Source organism: Etheostoma cragini, chromosome 22 (genome assembly GCF_013103735.1).
Source record: "Etheostoma cragini isolate CJK2018 chromosome 22, CSU_Ecrag_1.0, whole genome shotgun sequence".
Taxonomy (NCBI): domain Eukaryota; kingdom Metazoa; phylum Chordata; class Actinopteri; order Perciformes; family Percidae; genus Etheostoma; species Etheostoma cragini.
Genome location: NC_048428.1, coordinates 3,773,768 through 3,782,944, shown reverse-complemented (window position 1 = coordinate 3,782,944; position 9,177 = coordinate 3,773,768). Strand labels below are relative to the sequence as shown.

Here is a 9,177-nt window from a genome sequence, read left to right as displayed (position 1 = left end):
AAACTTAAATGATTCAAGGCAATCGGTTTCCTCAAACGGTTTGAGTTGAACTAACTCATCAGGTTTTACAGTGCAGTAATTTAGCAAGTCATACATAATTATGAATGTAAAGAGAAATCTGCCACGATTTATCTCAGTGTTTTTGGTAAATGTAGTAGATTAAAGCAATACTTTCTGAGTTTGTGGGGAAATGGGATCCAGGTTGAAAAAAATGGCAGTTAACCCTTAACATGGGCTTCAATAGGAAACTTGCATCCCCACTTTCAGTATTTTTCAATACTTTATTATACGTTATAAAGGAGAATTTTTCGACTAAATCAGTTGAAGTTTTTTGCATAATGCCTGTACTATTACTGTGGAAACCAGTGAGAGCTAATGCAAGATTTAATTTTCTGTTCCAGACTATTGCTTTGCATTAATTATTACGATGTTTATGAGAAACATGTCTCTACATGGATTCTTCTTACTCAGCTCCATGTCCTGAAATGTTGTGCTGTTTAGCAGTGTAGATAATTGGTATATAACTCACATTGTGCTGCTTGCTACGTACACTAAATCACCCACCTTGAAGCCTATTATATGATACAGAGTGCACTGCAGATGTTTCTGCTCTTCAAGTTATGATGGCTGTATGGATGTGTATGTCTACTGGTTATCCAAACCAGGGGTTTAATCATTACAGGGAGCACAGACATGTTCCCATGCCCCGACTAATTTAACTGTTATTTTTCATCCATGAGCGGCTGAAACAAACTTTACAGCCACAGCTCCTTCACTTAATCATGTTCTATTGCTTCTTTGACTCTCACCGCTTGAACTAATAATTATAAACCAGCCTGCTCTGTCCTGTTTACCAGACAGGCAGTTCCTCAGATAATACACAACGCTTGAACAGTGGAAGTCAACCATATTAAATATATAAGGGGTAGTCAAAATGATAAAACTTGACTCCTAAGTAACTTGTAAACAATTACCAACACTTCTATGAAGATGGGTCAGCATTTAGATTGAAGCAAAATAAAACAATTGTCTGAGCTTAAAAGATTCATACTATTTGTACAAAAACAGCAAGTGGATTAAAAACACTGCAGGATTACTTGTGGACATGAATAACATACACAAAATAAAGGTAGTGGTTTGATAAATAATCAGTTCAATAGCTTACCATCTAAGATGAGATGATTTTTAAAGCAGCTGCAATGGTATTTATGGTATTTGTTATAGAGTTTTCTACTACTAAAAATAGAAAGTTACAGTAGTATAAGTAGTCATCAAGTCACAAAGTAACCCAGTGATGTCAGTTACAAAGCAATATCTATTCAAAGTTTCAAACTTTCTAACAGCCACCTACTGGTCATACCAGAACAAGTAAATCCTTCATAAATTCACATTTTCATTTGCAAGGAGACCTGCGTTTCAGTGTTTATGTTGTTTTGTTCCTGTAATTCCCATAACTACAGACACAATGCTAAATTGCCATATTTCAAACATAAGCTAAGAAAATGGTGGCACGTGTCTATGAAAGTCACAAGTGAACATGGCATGCCATGTGCAACTTTTACACCTTACTGTGCCAGCATCAATAGTCAAGGCCTCCAAACCACACTGCAGTCACTTCCAGGAGGCATATTGTAAACAGAAGAATTAGTTCATTAAGAAGACAGACTTTCATAATATTTATGTGAGTCAAGACCAAGGTCAGCGGAGCCAAGGAGAGCTGTCACCAAGCTTGCGGTACTGGTGCCAACACCTCTGCCATGTTGTGTGGAGACTGTCGTAACTTTGTGAGAACAGCCAACATTTCTAACTCTACATGTAAGACTTAAACACAGAGAACTGTGACTCCCAAGCTGATGCAACATGTCCTGGACCGCCTCCTTGTTGCAGTGACCCGGTGAATTTCCCCACATTCAATTAACTTGCTGCCATTTCTATTAAACGTGAGTGATTGTAGAGATGTTTAAACAGACTGAAACTCGGCTCCAACTCTTGGATGTGACCCAACTCAGAGAGGGCACAGCTGAAGTGTTGCATGCTCCAACTCTAATCCATAAACTGGGAGTCTTGAGCTCCACTCGGCTCCCACAGTCAGACTGAAGAGCCTTTTTTATGATCTGTTTATGTAAGTCCAAGCAGCGGCCATGTTCCAGCCGGCTTTCAGTTTGGTCATCTGAATCCCAGTAGACAGATCAGGAAACTCTGGAGCCAGCAACGTAGGAACATAGATACCAGCCAGGGTATGCAGCCAGACATAAATACTTGCACAACTGCTCTTCCGCACCCTGTCCCCCTGCGCTTTTCTCACCAGCAGAAATTACTTTGAAAAAAGCAGTTGCTAAAATGAACACCACTTCCACATCCACCTTGGACTGAGGTAGCATGCAAGGTGTTTTATTCAGACTTCACAATGTCTTTCGCACTTGGCTCTGCGGTACGCTCAGTAAACCAACAGCATACCACATTATTTGTGCACGCCGGATGCATTTCTGGCCTTTTGGTGATGTGACTACACAATGTGTGTTTTATTTTCATGCACATAATGCATGGTGGAAAACGCTTTCATCTGAGGGCCATGGGGACGCACAGAGTGAGGACCAGGGTCTGCGCCTGATACATGTCACACTCAATCTGGGCTGAGTGAGAGCAGTACAGCAGTACATGCATACACATAGAACTTTCCAAGTTTGATAGATTACATCAGTTTTACACGATCACTTAGATTTAATAGCTCTTGCATCTGCTTGATTAATACAATTTGAGGGTCTGCCACACAAGACTCTCAAGACTCCCAGCATTCCCTTATAGCTCCCAATGTCATTAATTATGTGTTAGCAGTGCAGGCCCAGACCTAATTCAAAAAGCTCAAGCATTACACCTGTAATTATGAGATCTATACTACTACATCTAGAGTCGGCGCGTGGCAGAGGCTGTATAGTTGAATGCATCCATAGGGAAAGCCCACAAAACAAAAGTACATAGTCTGCCTGGCAATTTATAACTGATAAGTTAAGAACAGAGTTAGTTCACAGAGGACAATCCTTGTAGGAATTCATCACAGTTACATTGTGCTTATTGCAATTAGGCCTTGCCCTCAGCTACTTATTCCTTTTTTATTTTCGCAAAACTTTTCCACCTCAATTTCCAGTTAAATCCTTAAACAGTAAAGAGGCCCAAATTAACGGAGAGAGAAATAGAGTGCTGCTGCCAGCCATCACAAGATACTAACCATTTCCATGTGTTGGTGTGTCTTTGCTAAATCCCCCACCTCTTTTTTCCCCGGCTGCATCCCACTGCTTCTTCCCCTCGCCTAACAGACTATAAAGAGCATTCTTGGTAGTAGGAGGGACTTAACAAGGTGCAAGCTCTTCCGGCAGCCAACCACAGTCTTCCTTCCCAGACTCGGCTGCGCTTTGCCTCTCCTGATTGGCTGCAGTGGGCGCACAGATGTTTCTTCTTTAATGATTTTTGTAACCATTAAAGTAATAGTTGTTTATGGCAGTGAAATGCAGGAATGTGAGGGGAGGTGGAGGAAGGGGAGCAGGCTGAAGGATCGGGAAAAGGGGTTACACAGCCACATGAATGCATGGAAATCCTATGGGGACCATCAAAGTCCCGAATCCATACACTCTGAAAAAGGGCAGTTACTTCAGAGTAGGAATGTACAGGTATGTCTTTCCTTTTCAGAAAATTTGGATGTACAGGTGCAACCTAAATAAATTAGAGTATTGTGAAAAGTTAAGTAATTTCTTTCATATATTATACAGGCCCATTACAACCAAAGTGAAATATTTCAGCCTGACACCTCATTTAAACTCAGAATTCAGCATCTCAGAAAACACTGTGAAAAAGTTCAATATGTAGACTCAAAGTGTCACACTTTAATCAGATAATTAATTTAAAAACTGAGCCTTTAAATGGTCTCTCAGTCTGGTTCATTAGGCTTTACAATCATGGTGAAGACTGCTGACTTGACAGTTGGGAAGAAGACAGTCATTGACACTCTCCATAAGGAGGGTAAGCCTCAAAAGGTCGTTGCTAAAGAAGCTTGCTGTTCACAGAGTGCTGTATCAAAGCATATTCATAGAAAGTTAAGTGAAAGTAAAAAGTTTGGTAGGAAAAGGTACACAATCAACAGGGATAATCGCAGCCTTGAGAGGATTGTCGAGCAAAGGCCATTAAAAAATTTGGGGGAGCTTCACAAGGAGTGGACTGAGACAGGAGTCAGTGCATCGAGAAACACCACGCGCAGACGTATCCAGGACATCTACAACTGTCGAGACAATGTCTGAAGCGTCTACTCGGCTAAGGAGAAAAAAAACTGGTCTGTCACTCGGTGGTCGAAAATCCTTTTTTCTGATGAAAGAAAATGTACCATTTCCATTGAAAATCAAGAGTCTGGAGAAGAGTGGCTGGGCACAGAATCCAAGTTGCTTGGAATTCAGCATGAAGTTTCCACAGTCAGTCAGTCATGCTTCCTTCTGCTGACAAGCTTTGTGCAGATGCGCACACACTGCCAAAAGTATCCATACCTGGTTCAATTACCATGAGAAACTTGATTGGCAAGCAAACACCCCTGACATTATCCCATCAAAAATGTATCGGTATTGTCAAGTGGAAGATGAGAGACACCAGACCCAACAATTAAATACATCAGACCCCTCATAACACCTCATTTGTAAAAGTTATGTGTTCTGTGTGCAGTCATTGAAAATTATTTATATATGTTGTTTACAGAAAATGAGTCAAGGCCAATGAGTTTAAGTTATAAGAAAAATAAATAGCATAATTTTTCATTGAGAAAACAATGAAAACGGGTGCAACAGACCCGAACAACGCACAAGGGTTAAAGCTAATGTACTTGCACTTACTACTTGTTGTCTGGAGTTTGCACCTTCAAGGTGAAAGCACTTTATTGAAAGTTACTTTGGATAAAAGTGTCAGCTTAATTACATTTAATAATTACTTCCTTGCAAGCCGTAATAATTCAAAATTCAAAATTCAAACAAATAAAGGCTGTAATATTTCACTTTGGGCGTAATGAATCTATATAATATGAGTTTGAATTTCTTAACTTTTCCACAATATTGTAATTGATTGAGATGCACCTGTACATTCTGCTACAAAACCAATGCAAAAAAACTTGTAATGATATGATATGATACACTGGGATTTAAAACCACCTTCATGTAATTTGACACAGCTGCAATTTAATGTCAACTCTGTTCAAATTTGACATAATTTACTATTTTCATGAATGAAAGTGGAACCAGGTTATAATTTAAAGTGTATGACAACATTATGGAAATGATTCCTACAGAGGCCGACCTTTTTTTTGTTAAGATTTGTCCTTTGTGTTCAAAATTAAACAGCCCCAAAATTACTTTCGCCAAACCCACCGGATTAAATTTAAATAAAAAGTGATTTCATTGTCAAAGTCAACAATCTCCACTTTGGTTTGGTTGAAAAAAAAACTTAATTTAGCCATTTAATGCACGCTAAAAGCAATGTTTTGGGAATTTTTCTGAAACAAAAAGGACTTTCCTCTTTAACAAAAAAGTTTTTCTCTAAGGAGCCTTTCCAATATGTTGTCAGACACTTGTCAGCGGCAAAATCAGCACCATTGTGGATACACATTTTCCCTATGTGATTACATTGCAGCTCAGTTTGAGGTTTATGGTTACAGAGTTCACGCCCAGTTCTGGACCAATTTCAACACTGCTTGTTCACAACAGTCACTTATACACCAATGCATGGAAAGATAGGGTTCAGGTTGAAAAATGCCAAAATGATCCTTTAAGTTTCACTTTCTGGCGGAAACTAACTGTTTTTTTATAATGAAATAATGAAGATTCAAGAAATTTGTCACAGACATCAGTCACTGTTAGTCATTAATCCTGTCCTCTGTCCTCTCTTTGCTGAAGTAAATACGATACTGGACACCTTCACTCCAAGTTCCGTTGAGTTATTGACGGGCATAATAATTATTTTGTGGATGTAGTTGCTGCTAGAGGGAGGAGGGGATGGTTAGTCTCAGTCACCACCTGAGTTTACAAGAATTTAATTAAGATATGTGAAAAACAGTTCATTAGCCTAGCTAGCACGCTGTGTTTGAGTAAAACACAATGGCAGTGGATGAGAGACTGCAGCGGAGCGGATTAAAATATAGTATAATATAGTATATCTACATGTCTTCAGTACATGTTCATGCTTGTTGAACAAGTTTTCAAGGCACAAGAAGTATGGACTCAAATGCACGACTCCAGAAGGAGTAAATGAGTTTATTTCAAAACCAGGTAATAGTGTTACTCTGCAAGGCAGAGGTCTAAAAATGAGATAAAGTCAGGAAAGGCAGAGGCAGAAAATCGCTTAGGCAAAGGCAGTGTTGAAACAGGCAATGGGTCACAAACTCACTACAAAACACAAAATGATTCCGGAACGTTGACACTAGGGATCAAGCTGATCTAGCAAGTAAAGCTTGTGAGAAAGGGGTTATACTAAGGGAGGCAGGGAGACAATTAGACACATGTAAAAGACATTAGGGTGGGGCAGGTGATCACACAGGCGGGAAAGTAGACTTAGACTATCCCTGTAACAATTTTGCCACAATTAGGCTTATTCATCATACATGGTCCAGCCATATACCAAATTTTGACCGTTTTGTTTCTCTGCTTCCCAGCTGACAGAAGCATCCATCTTAATCCAATCTGGCATGTGTCCATACTGCAGCAACATGTCAAAACATGAGTCAGCATTTTACAGTGGTTACTGCCTGTATTCCCACTCAGCCACTCTGACTCTGGCCATGTACAACCCTGGTAGGCCTGCTAGGTCAGAATGAGTCCCAGGTGTTGCTCAGAGCAGGGGTAGTGTGGTTGTTGCAGTGGCGGTTGGGACCGTGGCTATCACTAATGATGCTAACACAAACCTTCTGTCATGGCCATATAAAATGCTGCCCCTTATTAAGAGGGGAAAATGAGGGATGGGTTTCCTAAAGGCTCCCCTGAAGGGCTCTGTGGATAGTCACATGAAGGAATGTGGGGTTGGGGAGTGGGACTGCTAATACATACTTCTAATGTGTAAATCTAGAAATCTGTCTGTTGGTCCTCTCTCAGATTTCAAATCAACCATGAATGATGTGCAGTGACAAACAAAGACACAGTTGTGTTGTCTCTATGTTTGTTTGCTAAATTCATAGTTTTTGCACTCTGAGCATGTCCCACATTCCCACACAAAGGCTCGCACAAGTGAGATTGGCAGATTAGCTGCAAACTTCCAGATTTGAATGACTTGACCGGTTTCTTCCAGTTACAGTCACCGACCACAGTTAAATGTTAACATATTGTCAAAAATAGGGTCAAAGCTCAAAAGAATTCAGTTGATAATGATTTTAAACTGAAAATTAACAGCAAATAGGAAGCAGAAAATGTCAAACATCATCTTAATTGATCAATCGTGTAATTGTGTAAAGGCTGAAATTTGTTGGTTGCGGAATGTACAATGTTGGGAAACCAACCCCAGATTCACTCTTGTTTTGGAACTAACTTTGTCTGCTTGCTGTTTGCTTGTTTTGTGCTTACTAGCATCACACACACAATCAAAATCTGCCCAATATCTGACATATAAATCTCAGAGCCGTCACATGCCTAGCAAATGACACTGATCTCCCAATCAACCCTTACTTAACACGTTACTTCCATCTGGCTGGATATACAGGAGTCTCTAATGGAAAAGAGATTGGTTCAGCAGGAGTTTTGTCCCCTCTGTAATAGTAGCCCTGAACAGTAAGCTGACTATGTTGTGAGCTAAGATGATGAATGCATTCATGCAGATTTTGTATACTGACTTTATCTGTATGTGGGTAGGTGTATATTTGTATGTTGCTTTGTCAGTGTTTCCACTATACACATTCTGGAGTGGCGGTCATGCTGTATTCACTTACTTTTAAAAACTTTTTCCAGGTTAGTAGTAATGTTTCCTAACAGCACATTGTTTTGTTGCTAATTCGTCCGATTCCTTTAATGAAACTGAGCAAGGTATCTCTCTTAAGTCTCAACTATGCCTGCTGTAACTTGCTTTGTCTCATTTATTTCTCCTAGTGAAATTTAGGAGTAACATACATATGAGAGAAACCAAAATGAGGCTGAAATGACACAAATGTGTCTCATGAGCTCAAGTTCAAGTTGCTTAAGTTTAGGCTTCTGAAGCTTATGTTCAAATAGCCTAACATCACCAAAGCCGAGAAAAAGCAAATGCTGATTATTTTGTTTTTTTAAAGATGATTTTTTGGAGCATTTTAGGCTTTTATTCTAGAGGACTGCTACGTTCATGAAAGGGGAGATAGATGGGGAATGACATACATCGAAGGGTCACAGGTCAGAGTCAAAACTGTGGCTGCTGTGTTGAGGAGTAAACCTCTAGATATGGGCGCGCTCTACCGACTGAGCCATCTGGGCACCCAGAGGCACCATACTTGAGAAAATCTGAGACTTTGTGTGAGGCTTTTTCTCAAGAGAAATGAAGTAATGAAGCAAATGAAGAGAAAAGGGAGAAATAAGCTCTAACCCTGTTTTGCATTCACAGAAATACACATGACAGTTGGAGCTATCCAGGCGCCAAAGGCTGAGTTTGTTGTGTTTGCTTATAAGTTTAATACTGTGTGTAATGTGTTTACAGTACGCACCCACCTGCTCATGTCAAGGAGAAAGCCAGAAGGATTGCTTGTAAAATGTGTTTTTATGACAAATTTGAGGTAATAGTGAGTCTAAATGTGAAAAGATGAACATTGCAAATGTGTTATGTATCTGGGCTGGAATTGTTCATATGCTATGTGTGATATGTGTCAAGCTGAATGGACTCTCAACAGTTTTTATTACAATCCAAAGACTAAAATAGAATGCCTGTTGTGAAAGAAAGGACACTCTATCCTGTAATTTCAATGGACGGTATTTATATAGTACTTTTCTAGTCTTAACGACTACTCAAAGCAATTAAACATACGTGGTAGAGGAACCTTTTCACTCTTCACACACATTCATACACTGTGGCCGAGGCTGCCATACAAGATGCCACCTGTTCATAAGATAAAGATTCTGATGAGCAATTCGAGATTCAGACACTTTGACATGGAACTGCAGGGCCAGATATCAAACCACCCACCTTCTGATTAGTAGGTGACCG

The 9,177-nt window shown here is 39.8% G+C and overlaps 1 long non-coding RNA gene across 1 annotated transcript in view; it reads left to right on the top strand.

Annotated features, from left to right (window-relative positions):
- Positions 1–8,876, top strand: part of LOC117938216 — a 9,880-nt gene extending 1,004 nt beyond the window's left edge. The window contains exons 2-3 of the long non-coding RNA XR_004655352.1: positions 4,011–4,014; positions 8,864–8,876. This is a non-coding gene — a long non-coding RNA (uncharacterized LOC117938216). The remainder of the gene's footprint in view (positions 1–4,010; positions 4,015–8,863) is intronic.
- The last annotated feature ends 301 nt before the right edge of the window (positions 8,877–9,177 follow it).